Source organism: Ambystoma mexicanum, chromosome 2q, assembly GCF_040938575.1.
Source record: "Ambystoma mexicanum isolate Mex_15411 chromosome 2q, UKY_AmexF1_1, whole genome shotgun sequence".
NCBI lineage: Eukaryota > Metazoa > Chordata > Amphibia > Caudata > Ambystomatidae > Ambystoma > Ambystoma mexicanum.
Window position 1 is genome coordinate 769171070 of NC_090924.1, and position 17044 is coordinate 769188113.

The following is a 17044-nucleotide window of genomic DNA, read 5'->3' on the forward strand; positions in this document are numbered from 1 at the left end:
GTTTCTCTTTTTCTCCTTCTACTTAGGACACCACTGCTTCCAAACCTTTAGAACTGGCATCTTCAGTTATTATTGTTTTCTTCCCTGGAACAAAACCACCAAAGCATTGGGCTTTTAGATATTCCTCCCTTTACCTCTTTAAATGCATGTTCACATAAATTATTCCACTCATACATTCCTTCCTTTTCATCAATTCTCTCAATGGTAATGTGAAATTTGGAATATGTTGAATACATTTACTGTAGAATTCAGCTTGTTCCATAAATGAGCATAACTCATCCTTATGGAAGGGTTTTGGAGCCTCTATGATGCCCTTCATTACCTTAGTTCTTGGCCTGTACCCACCGTTAGATAATGTGTGACCTAAATAATGTATTTCTTCCTTCCTGAACACCCACTTGCTGTACTCGACTCCTAGTCCATTTTCTTTCAATCCTTTTGTAACTTCTCTTGGTATTGCATCTTGTTCCTTCTTGCCTTTATCATAAATCAAAATCCGATCCTAGGAGACAATTACACCTTCCACTCCATTTAACATGTGTGTCATGATGCTTTGAAATACCACCGCAGCAGAAGCTGACCCAAATAGCATCCTTAAATAATGAAACATCCCCAATGGTGTGATAAATGTGGTGTATTTTGTTACATCTTTATGTAATGGAATTTTATTGTGGTAAACAAATTAGCTGCACCAATCAGATTTAGAATTTTCTGATGTTACTGGAAGTGGGCATTTCTCTATAACTTGTCACAGGTTTCCCCCTTTCTCACCTGTTTTCGCTGCTTGATGGACTCTTTAAGAGGAGTTTTTCATCTGTACAGTACGGGTCTTGTACAAGCCCGCTCGGCCGTCTTCGGCTTCCAGTGTTCGTTCAGCTTCGATGTCCGGGATCAGTAGGAAACTCCAGGAAGTCCAGGATAAGGAGAAGGTGCACTCGGAGGCGGGTGCACGGAATCCGGGAAGAAGGCTGAAAAAGAAGGAGAAAGGATAATAGGGGAAAGCAAAGGATCCGGGAACCAGGAAACAACATAGTTCCACAAAGGCGAACTACGTAGCACACGTCTAGCCACAGCTGACAGTAGCGTTGAGACGCGTGGTGCGGCGGGGGTCTGGCTAATTTATAGAACGTGCTGCATCGGACGTGAAGGCTGGTAAGCAGCGTTCTGTGCTTACGGCCATGTTGGAAGTACAACAGAGTGTAAGCCCCGACGAGTCAAGGACCAGGAGGCCCAGAAGGGGCGTGTCCGATGGTTCATGACATAACATGTTTTTATTTTAATCTCTCAAATCTACACACACTCCTATCTTTCCACTTCCCTTAAGTGCTACCACTATAAGAAACAACCATTCAGTAGCTTCTACTGGTTAATTACCTTCTCCTCTAACAATCTTTCTAATTCCCTTTTTACTTTCTCGCTCACCGAAATTGGATTTATTTTTTACTGTATGCAAACTTGGTTCAACTGCTTCATTAAGGATTATTTTATGGACATATCCCTTCAATTTTCCTATGCCTTCATGAAATACACAGGGAACTGGGTTCTTTCTGATTCATGTTCCACCTCTCCATTTCCTCTAACTTCCTCTTGTTTCACAACTACTGGGTTTTCACTTCCTGCATTTAACTTGATCTCCAATATAGCTTGATCTGTCCAACCCAATACAAGTACTCCTTTATTTGCTATATACACTTTAACTTCTGCCATGTGTGCTCCGAATTCTACTAAGGCATTCCGATACCCTTGCATCATTATAGTTGAACCTTCAAATGTCCCAGCAGTCCTGATTTCAGGTTGATACAATTTTGCACTATCTCCCCATTCACACATCTGTAACCATCTATTGTATATGGAGACCTAAATCTACAATCAATTCTGCATCTTTCCAACAATCGTGAAACCTTGAGGCTCTCCCTTTATCTCTTACTGCAGTTACTACTTCCACTTCTGCTTCTTCTTCTTGATCACGCACAACCATGCACCACCTGCCTTTCTCCTGTCTTTACACACAATCACAAAATACCCTCTCATAATACAGTTTGAGCACCCTTGGTCAGTTTCAGGACAATCTCCTGAAATGGCATTGTCCCCACTTCCCACACCTGAAATATTTTCCCCTGTTTGGTTCATTCCTCCTCTCATCATATTTCTTTAAAATATTTACAACCTAAGGAAAGACAAAATACTTAAATATAGCCAGTTGGATGTAACTTATAGTCTTTGCCTACACATCAGCATAGTCTTAATCAAGTATACAAGCATTAGGCCTCTCACCAACAGACATCCTGCCTCAAAGTCGAAATACAGGTACAATAGGTGTGAAGCCCCTGCCTGATCAGAGTGTCATAAGCAATCTTTAACCGACCATAATATGATGTTTCAGATCAAGCAGCCCAGGTGTTTTTCAATCAACTGCCACACATTATACAGTGCAATAAACAAATGCATGTTGTGCAATAAAGCCAGAATGAGGTTTCACAGATGGTTAGGGGATCGTGTACAAATTCCCCAAGATATTTAGTGATTGAACTCCCCAGAGTCGAACACTCAGTCAACAAGTGCTTGGCTGTTTCCAAACATTCAGGGGATTTGCATAAACGACAAACTCGCTCACTGGCAGGAATCTTTTCCCTGGCTCCTACGTTATGAAGGGTGGGTAATTGCTCCAAACGGAACAGAATAATGAAACGTCTGAGCCTTTTAGTGGGGCAGAGATACAGATATGCTTGTGGTTGCATAATTTTGTAATTCTGTGTTTTACAAAATGAAAGGTTTTTAAGCTACTCAGGTGGGAGAAATTCTCTAACCAGTCCCATAGGTCCACCTTTTTGCCGAGCGCTTTTAGCACATCCTTAGAAACAATCTCCCCTCTGTGCATCCAGCCCTTATCCGTGAGAAATTTGGTCATGTCTTTGAGGAGGGGGGAAGTGGTACGTTTTTTGCTCACTTCTTGATGGATCACAGCCAATAATGGATTAGGAGAGCTGCCCTTCATTTTAAGATAGAATCCTGCCCTCCTTTTGAGTACTAAGGCTCTGAGTGAGGGAAGGCCCAACTCAAGCCTAATCAGGGCCATTGGGACACTCGGAGGTAATCCCAATATCCAGCACCAGAATTTGCATATTTCTTATTGGTTTCTTCCTCTTTGTGGTTCTTCCTCCATTCATCTCTTCTACTGGCTTGTTAAATTATTGTACCTTGCACTGCACAGCAGCTACTTGTGTATCTGTTTTTTCTTCTATTTCAATGCCTTGGAGCATAGCGTGGTATGCTCTACTTTTTGAGCTATAACTATAGCTTGTTCCAATGTTGGATCACCATTCATCCATAATCTATCTTGTGCCACTTCAATGTTCGTACGAATGATGATCTGATCCCTCATGAACTCATCTAGGGTTATGCCTTTGCCACAATTGCAAGGCATCACTATTTTCTTCAAGGCACTCACATACTCTTCACCTGGTTCATCAGCTCCTTGTTTCCTTGAGTAGAAGTAAAAACCTGTTTACTGCCACATTTGTCTTTGGGTAATAGTATACATCTAATTGTCTCATTATTTTCTCTAATTCATTCCTACCATAACCCTCCTCTTCTCCCAATGTGGATAGTTCCCTGTATTTCCTGGGTCCTTCTGGTCCTGAGGAGTGTAGTAACAAGATTTTCTTTTTAGCTGGCATAACCCCTTCATAGTCTATGGTGCTTATATAAATTCTACAGTAATCTTTCCACCTAGGCCATGTATGGGGGATTCCCCCGGGGTTGCTAAAAATGTCTCTGGAAGGTGTATTGTTATATTTTGCATTTCTAATACTTCCCCTTATTCCACACCTTCTATGCTCTTTCTTCCATGTTGTCTCTTATTGCTCTCTTATTTCTATCTTCTTTATATATGCAATTGATTAATGTTCAGTTGCATTTCTTGGTGTCCATTTTGCCTTTGTAACATCCTTTGCGTTACTTATTTGATGTGGTATTTTTCTATGAGTCTCACATGCTGTACATGCCTTGCAATTCTTTCCTCTGAAAATGCGCACTGAAGACCAGCAAGGTTGTTGGTCTCTTTGTGAACACTCCCACACGCCAATGGTCCGCTTATGCTGCTTCGTGCCAATGGTCCGATTTACCTTAGTGACATGTTGGGTTTCTTTTGCAATTTCACCACCTGAAAGCAGCTTGTTGTTGTCATGACCCTCTCCTGGTGCATTCTGGTGAGCCTTGTTCTGCTTCATGGTCTCGCCTTGTCGACTTGTTTTTCGAGGGTCTCTTGAGGATTGCTCATCACTCGTTCTCTGTGATTCCTACATGTATTGCTCTGTTCAATTGTTGGTTTGCCCCTCGTAGGGAAAGGCAGGGTTCAACAACATCCCATCTTCTGTCGCCAAATGTAATAACTGGAGGAGTATCATGTCAAGTTCAATCCTTTATTGTAATTTAGACTTAGTTCTTGGACCCTGCTTCCATCTTCCTCTCCAACTCTTGTTTTCCCACAAACAATGCTCCACATTCTCTCATTGTACATTCTACATTCCCAACCCTCCACTCTAAACTCCATTTTAGAACTATATAAAATACCAAGCAGCTGTGCCCAGCAATGGCTACTCAGCTCTTCTTTCACTTCTTTCAAGTTTCATTTTTTTTTTGTTTCAATCTTGGCTCATGGAGTCCATGGAGTCCAGAGGGCAAGGTGGCAGGATCCAACTAAGTGCAGGAGGACACTAGGCTTTACCAACATATATATATATATATATATATATATATATATATATATATTCAAAGAACCTTCGTACGTAAGTACTGACAAATGGAATACACTCCAAAGAGCAGCTTGCGAGAGCACAGTGCCTTCTCAGCGTAGAGAAAAGATCACCACAAAATTACAGGCAATGTAATTTCCTTTATTATATTATGCCATAGAAAAAAGAAAGAAACTGCAATTGACACGTTTCGTGGTTCACACACCGCTTGGTCACGTTAAGGGGTTAAACACAGACGATGGACTAAAATACATTAAACATCTCTATGATCATGGGCTGCAAGACTGTTTAACTGCCTAAATGGAAAGCAAAGCGATGTTACTGAGTCGGTCATATTTGGATATCTTAAATAATAGCATTTGTGGTATATTGTGGCTCTCACATGCTATGCATACTGTAAACTTTGTTCGGGCATACCGCCAGGTTTATGCAAACGGAGACCGTTGAAAATATACATCTTATAGATAAAATAAAAATACGGATTATATTTATTTGTTTCCAAATTGATAGACACTGTCCAACTAAAAAAAAACATAGTAAGAAACGAAAGGGGGAATGTCTACTGATTCTACACTAGTGGCAGACTAACAGTTAGAAAAAAAGAATAAATCCTAAAGTGGACATCACCAATTGTATATAGAAGAGATATGGAGGGTCTATGAATACACAAAAAGAAACAGATCTCTAATATTATCAGCAATCTCCTCAAGTATGCTCCACGCGGCAGTATCCCACGACAATGTATAGCTAGATGTTCTGCTTTGAGCCGTAGGTTTGCTAAGCAGGTGTGATCAATGTAAAGTATCAGATTAACTGGGAAACACTTGTCTTTGTGCAAATATGCATAATACCTGCCAATTAATGCGTGTAACATTGTACATAGCAGCAATCAGAATAAAGTGCATAGTGCAACATAGCAGCAATCAAAATAAAGTGCATAATGCAAATATATCAGCAAACTGCAATTATCATAAAGTGCTAAGTGCTTGCAAAATTGACTGTATAAAGTGCCTAGTGCATTGGCATAACAATGAATCCATATAACTATATAATACCACAATTAATCTAATACAAAACCACAATATATATTATCACAAAATTAAATGATGTCTAAAAGTTCTTTTGAGCCAGCCCTTCATGATTGATATATATAAATATAAAAATATAAAAAAGTCCATAATCTCTGTGTGAATGCAATTTACTATTGAACACCCTTAAATAGACAAAAGGCTAAAAAAAATACAAATGAATAGAGGTAACCTTAAGGCCAGTGCATTCAATACCATCTTAGAACCACCATTGGGTCTTTACCATAAGATACCGGGCCTCATTACGACCCTGGCGGAACGGGTTAAACGGCGCCGTAAAAGGCTGCGGTGCCGTTCAACCCGTTCCGCCACATTATGAGGTCCCCTCGCGGGACACGTTAAGCACGCCTGGGAAAACCAGGCGTGCATACCGGGTCCCGCGAGGGGAAGAGGGAGCAAACAACGTGCCATCTCGTAATGGCCCGTTGTTTACTCCCTCTCCCATTCCCATTCAGCCCCATGGGGGCTGAAATGGGAATGGGGATGAACCGTGTCCGTGTCCTCGAGTGAGGAATTACCGGGCCATCCGAACTCGGAATGGTCCGGTAAGTCCTCATTCCGAAGACAGGGACACGGACACGGACACGGATGCGGTTTTGCCGCAGCCATGCCGCAAATTGCGGCATGGCTACCTGCATAACTTGTAATGAGGGCCACCGTCTAAATTCATTAGAAAAGCAATTGCATATACAAAATATCCTAAAAGAAGATATACTATTATAATATAAGCCATCAGAATTACCACGGGGCAACCAACAGAAAGCACAAAATGTATAAAACACAGTATGCAAAAGTCTTCATCTCACTAATATGACAGTGAGAGATCAAAAAGTACTAAGCACTAGAAAAGCTCCTGATTCAGGGAGTTGGATTTAGTCAAACAATGTGTCAGCGTTCTTTTTAGGTACCCAAGAAGGTATAGAGTTCCTCATCAAGGTTGCGTCCGCTGTGTCTTTTTGTTTCCAGATCCAGAATACACTTTGTCTCTAATTGCCTCAAAGAGAGCTCACGATTGCCTCCTCTGGGGTGTTTCGAAACTGAGTGGATGCCAAAATAGGAGAAGCCTTCTAATTTACCTCCATGTATTTTTAGAAAATGAAGTGCCATGGGGTATGTCGGGTCAATGTTCTTTCCTGTAGTGCTCGCAACATACCATTTATCACATGGGCAAGTGAGGATGTATACCACATACTCAGTATCACATGCCAGAATAGGATGCAGATAATTCATAGTGTTTATAGCAAATTGGCATGTCTTGCATTTCTTGCATTTGTGGAAACCCACTGTTTTAGTATTAAGCCAACATTGGCCATGTGGGTTTACCATAGGGCTCATAAAACTAGACACTAAATTGTCTTTGAGCGAAGTGGAGTGTCGAAAATGTAATGTTCATTTTATCTTCCGATGTTTTGCCCAAATGTTCATCCAATTTCAGAACATGCCAATGTTTCTGCATTATCTGTAAAATATTCTGTGAGCCTTTACCAAATGTCAAAATGAGGCGTGTATCACTTGTTTCTGATTCTGCTCCGGTCACCAAGTTAGACACCAGTAGGGAGGTATGGTCTTTATCTAGTGCTTTGATGTAAGCACTTTCTAATACCTTCTTGGGATAAACTCGCTGTTCAAACCTTAAAGCAATTCGGGCACACTCTGTGTCAAAAGTTTCAATTTGAGAGCAATTTCTCTGTATCCGAATAAACTCGCCGTAGGGTATGCTCCACTTCAGGGCTGTGGGATGTTTCCTCATTGCGTGCAGTGGTATGTTGGAACTGGTGGGCTTTCTATAAAGTTCAGTAACCAATTCACCTTGTGCCACTGTAACAAGAATATCTAAATGAACAATAGCAGTCTTGTTGTGGCTTTCGGTGAACATCAGATTTAATTGGTTAACATTAAGTATTTTCACAAAGTCCAACCATTCTGTACTTGTCCCATCCCAGATACTAAATAGATCATCAATATTTGTCGGCCAAAGTGCAATTTTGACTGTGTGATAACTGTTAGCTGGGTGCAATACCACAAACTTTTCCCACCAGCCCATTGTTAAATTAGCATACGAGGGAGCAAAAATAGTGCCCATGGCTGTTCCCTGGAGCAGGGTGTAAAAATCTTTGTTGAACAAAAAGCTGTTGTTTGTCAGACAGAGGTTGATCATATCCAAAATCATCTTCCCATGTTTCAAGTAGTTCATTATCTAGTATGTAGAAAGTACTCACATGCTTGTAAGCCCTCAGTGTGTTTGATGTATGTGTAGAGTGATCCTTCATCCAACGTTGTTAGCAAAACAGTGGGTTCCTAGGGTATGCCATCTATTTTATTCAAGAAATCTTTGGTGTCTCTCAAGTATGAAGGTAAAGTAGTCACAAAGGACACCAAAGTTTCATCCATTAATTTGAAAGTGTTTTCAAATAGAGCACCACAAAGTGTCATAATCCTTCTCCCTGGAGGTGTAGTCATACTCTTGTGCACTTTGGGTAAAAACTAAGACTAACACCCACGACATCAAAGATGACAACACAAATGTTTTCGTTCATTGACATATCTAGGCCGGGTGCTTTTGTTAACTGTTGGTCAGAATATAACCATTTTAAAAAAGGTGCTTTATATGTAGACGTTAACCTTCTTCTATGTTCTTAAAGTTAATTCCTTAGGGTTTACTCCCAACTCATGGTGCACATAGATGTGCCAATAAGCAGGCTAGAAGCAGACAATTAATTTGCATACGTGATAATGATGAACTTTAATGTTGTTGACATTTTCCAGTGATGTTGTTTCTTTCTTCCTTACTTTAGTGTCCCTGTCTTCATATGTATTTTTTAACTAACACAACTATGTAATAAGTCTTCAGTTATTAGCTCTTTATTCCATGTTTAACATTACTCAAAACTCTAGGTAGCATTCATTATTTTACTAGCCAAAATTACCAGATTAAAAATATTGTGCTTCTATGGTGCATGCTGCAGGCATTGCCTATGTGTATGTATGATTAGGTTCCTGTATTAACAACCCTCCAATATAATATTTTGTTTAGATGAGTTCATTCTTTAATACATTAAGTACTTCATGATATGTCTCCTGATCACACCTGACATCCTGTTATGTTACGCTCACCTGGCTCCCACAGGGGCGTCGGTTGGACACGGACAGCTGCGGTCTCCACCCACGTGATGCGTAGTGCAGCGATGACTGCCTGGATCTGCCCTCCTAATCTTGTCTGCTTAACCCGCAGAAATATTCTCCTGCAAGTGGAGAGATGGATTTAGCCACTTGTGGATTTAAGTGATGGCACCCCCACAGTCCTCCCCAACTAATCACCTCCGGAATGCCCTCACAGCAATCTCACCTTATATTCTTGAAAGATGAGCTCTCCATCCTGCGTGGATTTACAGGGGCGCGTCGATTCCAGTTACTTCACTGGTTTGAAGGCTCGGGAGAGTTCCGGAGAGTATTGACTCGGAGGTTCCTGGTGAGGACCTGTAAGTATTAAGTTCATAGAGTTCAATATGTCCGATGTTCACTCTTGTTCCCCCCTTCCTTTCTTGTCTTGCAGCTGGCTCGTGAAAAGATGCTCTTGTGGCAGCTGGTGGCGCTCAGTTAAGAGTCTGGATTACCCGGCGCTGTCCGGTAAATGTTGCATGAGGAAAACGTGTTGTTTTGTCTCTCTTTACAGATGCGGCACGTGAAAATATGGAGAGCCACAAAAGGATGCCTCCGGTGGTAAATCAGTTAAGTCTATGGTGGCAAGAATTATATTTTTTGGTTCCCTCGGCTCACCTTGTGGTTTTCTTTTGTCTCCTAGGTGCCGAAGTTCAGCGAAGAAATGATGGAGGCAGCGCCGACCCGAAGGATGCTGTGAAGACTGATGAGTATGGCGCGGCGCTGCAGCTGGAGGTGCAGCGCGTGCAGAAATGATGTTCTTTACAGGTTCGGAGACAAGATGGATCCAGAATCAGGTGTGGAATAGAAATAAGTTTGTTTTCTAACCTTGTCCCTTTCTTTCCTCTTTGTTTTAGGAGCTCCGGATTCGAGGCGGGCGTGGCACAAGACTGGATGCAGGCTGCAGGCACGGTGAGTGTTACGCTGCTGGATGCAGAATAACGCGAAGCGTGTGTTGTTGGTCGGGTGTGGTTTAAATAGCCTCAAAAGTAGTCCGAGGTAAGAAGTCCCTAGAACCACACCTGAGTAAAAAATAGTCCCTGTAGAAAAATACTCCCTTTCAGGCTTCATGTTGGATTGGAGTCATTTGCAGCATGGTCTGCCTGAGGTAAGTAATGACTATGAGCCTGGCGCCTTAGGCACCAGGACTGATTCCTACTATGAGCCTGGCGCCTAAGGCGCCAGGACTAAATCCAGATAGCCCCTAGCCGGGGCTGCTGAGGTTTTATTAAATGTCTAGATGCCTGCTCCTGGGGCTGATGGGCTTGGTCCATATGCCTTGGGGTAGGCATCATGACAGCACTCCCCCCCAAGGCCCCTCCTAAAGTTGTTCTTCCCCTGGGCCCTGGTTTGTCTGGGAAGTTCCGATGGAATCTCTTCACCAACCGAGGTGCATGGACGTGGTCACTAGGTTCCCATGACCTTTCTTGTGGTCCGTAGCCCTTCCAATCGATTAAATAAAAAAGTTTTGATTTAACCATCTTGGAGTCCAGGATATTTTTTACCTCGAATTCAGGTTCTCCATCTATCAAGATGGGGTCGGGTGGTTTGGTTAATCTTGTTCCTGGTTGAACTGGTTTTAAAAGTGAAACATGAAAGACAGGATGAATGCGCATATTAGAGGGTAATTCCTATTTGACGGCTACCGGGTTAATAATGGCCTTAATAGTATAAGGTCCCAAATATCTAGGGTTAAAAGTCCAAGTTCCCTTCAGAGGTATGTGTTTTGTAGCCAGCCAAACTTGATCCCCAATCTGGTATTGTGGAGTTTCACTTCTATGTTGATCAGCATTTTTCTTATATTTCTCTTTTGCTTGTTTCAAATGTTCTGTTGCCTCTTTAAAGGCTTGTGTAATAGTAGAATGCAAATGACTAACTGCAGGCATTTCTAAATGCTGAGGCGAATCTAGTTCTGAGGTTCGAGGGTGATGTCCATATATGGTATAAAAGGGGCTTTGTCCGGTTCCTGAATGTACATAGTTATTGTATGCATACTCGGAAATCCATAAAATATCTTTCCAATTACTTTCAGTCTGGTGTAGCATGCAACGTAGGTACTGTTCAAGGGTCTGGTTGGTCCTCTCCGTCTGACCATCGGTCTGGGGATGGTGACTGGTTGATAACCTCATGTCGATTTGTGCCAGTTGACAACATTTCTTCCAAAAATATGAAATGAATTGACTACCTCGGTCAGAGACCAATACGGAAGGAAATCCGTGTATTCGAACAATGTTTTCGAGGAACTCCTTGGCCAGAATTGAAGCAGAAGGTAATCCCTTTAGAGGAATAAAGTGGGCCATCTTGGAAAAAAGATCCACAATAACTAGAATGGTGTTAAATCCATTACATGGAGGTAGATCTGTAATAAAGTCTAACGATAAGATGTGCCATGGTGTAGGTGGAATATCCAAAGGTTGTAAGAGGCCAGCTGGTTTTTTCTTCTGACTTTTGTTTTGGGCGCAAATGTCACAAGACATTACGAATGACTTTACGTCTTTTCGCCATCTGGGCCACCAGAATTGTCTCTTAATTTTAGCTTCAGTTTTTGCGATACCTGGGTGTCCTTCCATCAGGGTGTCATAATAATTGGAGATGATTAGTTCTTGTAGTTCCTTGTGTGGTAGAAATAGTTGCCCTTGATAATAAGTTAGGTCATTGATGACTGAGTAGTCCAGGCCTTTCTTCACCCAGTCCGGCAGGGCTGTTGGATCGAAGAGTTGTTGGATCTTTACTTGAATTTCCTCTAGTGTCTGTAGAGTGGTTATGCCAAGAATTCTTTGTTCTGAAATTATAGGCACCGGTTCTGGGTTTGCATATGCTTCTCCCATCCCTATTCGGGATAAGGCATCTGCCTTGCCATTTTTACAACCTGGTCGATAAGTGATCATGAAATCGAACTCGGCAAAGAACAATGCCCATCAAAGTTGACGCGACGATTGGTCCTTGGCTGTTTTTAAATACTGCAAGTTCCGGTGATCAGTGATTACAGTAATGGTATGTCTAGCACCGAGAAGATAATGCCGCCAACCTTGAAGGCGGATTTGATGGCTAATAATTCTTTATCGGTAATCGCATAGTTTAACTCGGGTGCTGAGAATTTTCTGGACCAAAATGCTACTGGGTGAAGTTGACCGGTTTCAGGATCCTTCTGGGACAGGACAGCTCCCATGGCTAAACTGGATGCATCAATTTCAACTATGTATGGAAGTTCGGGGCGTGGATGCTTTAAGACAGGTGCAGACGTGAATTTCGCTTTCAGCTCTTGGAAGGCCTTTTCAGCTTCTTCAGTCCACAAGAAGCGTTTGTTTTTTCGCAAAAGTGCTGTGATAGGGTGTACAACATGTGAGAAATCCGGAATGAATCTGCAGTAGAAATTAGCAAATCCGAGAATGCTTTGTACCCCTTTAACTGAACTGGGTGATGGCCACTTGAGGATTGCGTCCACCTTTTGAGAGTCCATTCGGATTCCTTTTGGAGTCAGGATAAATCCAAGGAATTCAACTTCCGTAGCATGAAAAACGCATTTTTCCAATTTTGCATATAACTTGTGCTGGCGTAGTTTCTCAAGGACTGCACGAACGTGCTTCACATGGTCTGATTCTGAAGAGGAGTACACTAGAATATCGTCTATGTATAGAACAACACAGACGTCAATGAGTTCACGAAGGACATCGTTCATAAAATATTGGAAGGCTGCTGGTGCATTGCACAACCCGAAGGGCATCACCTGGTATTCGAATAACCTGTACTTAGTGCGAAAAGCAGTCTTCCATTCGTCGCCTTTCTTTACACGTACCAGATGATATGCCCCTCGGAGATCTAATTTAGTGTAGATGCAAGCGTCCTTTACTTGGTCTAGTAATTCGGGGATCAGAGGCAAAGGGTATCAGTTCTTAACCGTGATCTGATTTAATGCGCGGTAGTCTATGCATGTTCTGAGGTCACCTTCCATTTTAGGCACGAAGAACAAAGCTGAAGATGCAGGGGACTTGGATGGACAAATGAAGCCATTAGCAAGGTATTGGTCCAAGTATTGTCGTAGGTGAAGGTTTTCGGGTTCCGTAAGGGCGTAGATCCTACTACATGGAGGTTGTGCACCGGGTATGAGATTGATTTGACAATCGTATGATCTGTGAGGTGGTAGGGTGTTTGCCTGTTCCTTTTGGAAAACATCCTGGAATTCTTGATATTCCTGAGGTAACTGCATGACTGGAGTAGCGACTGTGGCCAGGCCTTGGTTCAAGGTTTTTTTTGGATAACAAGTATGTGCACAATCCGGGAAGGTTATTCTCTTCTCTCGCCAATCAATACAAGGATTATGTGTTTCCAACCAAGGTATCCCCAGTATTATTTGGAACTGCGGGGCTTTGATTAAATCAAACACAACAGTCTCTCGATGCCCATCCTGACCCAATAGTGTCATCTCTGCGGTGGAATGAGTTACAGGCCCAGAGGCAATTTCAGTTCCATCGACTGTGGTGATGACATCCGAAGTGGTCTTTTTGTAGAGAGATAGATTTATCCTAGAAGCCAACTCGTGGTCCACATAGTTTCCTATGGCCCCGCTATCAATGTCTGCCCTCACTGCGTGCATACGTGATGGCTGCCTTGGATCTATAAGGACCATTGGTATGATGAAGTGCGAGGTCTGGGTATCCTTCTTCAAGCTCGGCAAGCGGACCTCTACGCTTGTCGGGCGTGGTCGTTTCCCGAATCAGGCTCTGTTTGATTTTTATCAGCAACTCCAACTACTTTTTTAGATGTTTTTATAGGGCAATCCCGTAGAAAATGTCCTGTGGCCCCACAGTACAGACACAATTGCATCTGCCGTCTTCTTTCTCTTTCCTTTTGAGTTAAGAGTCCCTTGACTCCCCCGATCTGCATGGGTTCTGATACATCTGTTCCTTTGAGGGTAACATTGGGTTTAACCAATACCCGATTCTCGAACTTAGCTCGATCAGCCTTTCTATTCTGAAGTCGGTGGTCTAACTGGACCACTAAGTCTATATATTCTGCACAATCCTGAGGTGGGTTCACAACTTGGGCCAAAATGTCTTTGAGTTCACCCCGAAGTTCACGATGAAATAATGTAATTCGTTTTACCTCTGGCCATCCAGTTTCCACCACTAACCTATTGAAAGTGGCGATATAGGTTAGTAGATCCTGGTTACCTTTTCGTAATGATAAAAGTTCGTTATCCAGGGCCTGTCCCTGTGAATGTCTGGCAAATAGTCTTTCCATGCTCAATTGAAAACCTTGAAAATCCCGAAGAAGAGGGTCATCCTGATTAACTAATGGAATTGACCAATCCGCTGCGCTGCCACTAAGATATGATAGTACAAAGGCTACTTTGGTTTGGTCGTTCGGAAAAGCTCCAGGTCTGCATAAAAAGTGCAAGCGGCATTGGTTCACAAACACAGCAAACATTTTTGGGTCCCCAGCAAAACGTTCGGGTGGAGCTAAAGGAATGCTCCCTGGTAGAACCACTTGTACAGGATTGCTCAATGAAACAGGAGTTGGATTCCCCCCGAGTCCAGGTAATGGTGTTTGCCCAGCTTGGTTTTGCAGTAATTGTCTAGCAAGATCATCAGTGTGCTCCTTTGACACAATCAGTTCTCTCCTGAGGGCATTAGTCTCTTGGCGCGCGGAGTGCACTTCTGCCCTAAGTTCCCCTAACAATAGGGCTAGTTGATCGGTTTCTGAGGTTTCCATAACGCCCAGGCGGGGATTTGTAGATAGACTTTGTGTTCTGTTACGCTCACCCTGCTCCCACAGGGGCGTCGGCTAGACCAGGACAGCTGCGGTCTCCACCCACGTGATGCGTAGTGCAGCGATGACTGACTGGACCTGCCCTCCTAATCTTGTCTGCTTAACCCGTAAATATATTCTCCTGCAAGTGGAGAGATGGACTTAGCCACTTGTGGATTCAAGTGATGGCACCCCCACAGTCCTCCCCAACTAATCACCTCTGAAATGCCCTCACAGCAATCTCACCTTATATTCTTGAAAGATGAGCTCTCCATCCTGCGTGGATTTGCAGGGGCGCGTCGATTCCAGTTACTTCACTGGTTTGAAGGCTCGGGAGAGTTCCGGAGAGTATTGACTCGGAGGTTCCTGGTGAGGACCAGTAAGTATTAAGTTCATAGAGTTCAATATGTCCAATGTTCACTCTTGTTCCCCCCTTCCTTTCTTGTATTGCAGCTGGCTCGTGAAAAGATGCTCTTGTGGCAGTTGGTGGCGCTCAGGTAAGAGTCTGTATTACCCGGCGCTGTCCGGTAAATGTTGCACAAGGAAAACGTGTTGTTTTGTCTCTCTTTACAGATGCGGCATGTGAAAATATGGAGAGTCACAAAAGGATCCCTTCGGTGGTAAATCAGGTAAGTCTATGGTGGTAAGAATTATATTTGTTGGTTCCCTCGGCTCACCTTGTGGTTTTCTTTTGTCTCCTAGGTGCCGAAGTTCGGCGAAGAAATGATGGAGGCAGCGCCGACCCGAAGGATGCTGTGAAGACTGATGAGTATGGCGCGGCGCTGCAGCTGGAGGTGCAGCGCGTGCAGAAATGATGTTCTTTACAGGTTCGGAGACAAGATGGATCCAGAATCAGGTGTGGAATAGAAATAAGTTTGTTTTCTAACCTTGTCCCTTTCTTTCCTCTTTGTTTTAGGAGCTCCGGATTCGAGGCGGGCGTGGCACAAGACTGGATGCAGGCTGCAGGCACGGTGAGTGTTACGCTGCTGGATGCAGAATAACGCGAAGCGTGTGTTGTTGGTCGGGTGTGGTTTAAATAGCCTCAAAAGTAGTCCGAGGTAAGAAGTCCCTAGAACCACACCTGAGTAAAAAATAGTCCCTGTAGAAAAATACTCCCTTTCAGGCTTCATGTTGGATTGGAGTCATTTGCAGCATGGTCTGCCTGAGGTAAGTAATGACTATGAGCCTGGCGCCTTAGGCACCAGGACTGATTCCTACTATGAGCCTGGCGCCTAAGGCGCCAGGACTAAATCCAGATAGCCCATAGCCGGGGCTGCTGAGGTTTTATTAAATGTCTAGATGCCTGCTCCTGGGGCTGATGGGCTTGGTCCATATGCCTTGGGGTAGGCATCATGACAGCACTCCCCCCCAAGGCCCCTCCTAAAGTTGTTCTTCCCCTGGGCCCTGGTTTTTCTGGGAAGTTCCGATGGAATCTTTTCACCAACCGAGGTGCATGGACGTGGTCACTAGGTTCCCATGACCTTTCTTGTGGTCCGTAGCCCTTCCAATCGATTAAATAAAAAAGTTTTGATTTAACCATCTTGGAGTCCAGGATATTTTTTACCTCGAATTCAGGTTCTCCATCTATCAAGATGGGGTCGGGTGGTTTGGTTAATCTTGTTCCTGGTTGAACTGGTTTTAAAAGTGAAACATGAAAGACAGGATGAATGCGCATATTAGAGGGTAATTCCTATTTGACGGCTACCGGGTTAATAATGGCCTTAATAGTATAAGGTCCCAAATATCTAGGGTTAAAAGTCCAAGTTCCCTTCAGAGGTATGTGTTTTGTAGCCAGCCAAACTTGATCCCCAATCTGGTATTGTGGAGTTTCACTTCTATGTTGATCAGCATTTTTCTTATATTTCTCTTTTGCTTGTTTCAAATGTTCTGTTGCCTCTTTAAAGGCTTGTGTAATAGTAGAATGCAAATGACTAACTGCAGGCATTTCTAAATGCTGAGGCGAATCTAGTTCTGAGGTTCGAGGGTGATGTCCATATATGGTATAAAAGGGGCTTTGTCCGGTTCCTGAATGTACATAGTTATTGTATGCATACTCGGAAATCCATAAAATATCTTTCCAATTACTTTCAGTCTGGTGTAGCATGCAACGTAGGTACTGTTCAAGGGTCTGGTTGGTCCTCTCCGTCTGACCATCGGTCTGGGGATGGTGACTGGTTGATAACCTCATGTCGATTTGTGCCAGTTGACAACATTTCTTCCAAAAATATGAAATGAATTGACTACCTCGGTCAGAGACCAATACGGAAGGAAATCCGTGTATTCGAACAATGTTTT